Source organism: Calidris pugnax, unplaced genomic scaffold (genome assembly GCF_001431845.1).
Source record: "Calidris pugnax isolate Ruff unplaced genomic scaffold, ASM143184v1 scaffold19, whole genome shotgun sequence".
NCBI lineage: Eukaryota > Metazoa > Chordata > Aves > Charadriiformes > Scolopacidae > Calidris > Calidris pugnax.
Window position 1 is genome coordinate 1,483,809 of NW_015090775.1, and position 481 is coordinate 1,484,289.

Below are 481 nucleotides of genomic sequence, written 5' to 3' on the forward strand. Positions count from 1 at the left end.
GGGGGGGGGGGGGGGGGGTGTCACGCTGCCCCCTTACACCGCGGGCACCCCCTTTCCCCCCCCGCTTTTCGCACTCCCCGGCGCCGGGAGCGGAGCTGCGCGGCGGCCCCTCAGGAGCCGGGCGTGAGGCGCTGGTGGGAGGGCAGGGACCCGCCGTGCCCGGGCCCGGGGGCTGCTGGGGGGGTGTGCGGAGGGTCCCGGTAGCCCGGGGGAGCCCATCACCCCACCCCGCATCCCCGCGGAGCCCAGGAACCAGCAGCTCGGCCCCCGCTCCTGTGCAGACCGTCGGGCAGAGGTCCCCCTCGTCCCCGGTGCCACTGGCTGGGCTAGGGGACACCTGGACGTGTGCCCAGCCCTCACCCACCGGGACCGAGCCACGCCTGCGCTTGAAGAATCTCCTTTTCCGAAAGCAAACCAGGCAGCGAACCCGCTTCCCTCCCTCCCGTGGCTTTATCCGGGATGAACGGGGCCGGGGAACGAA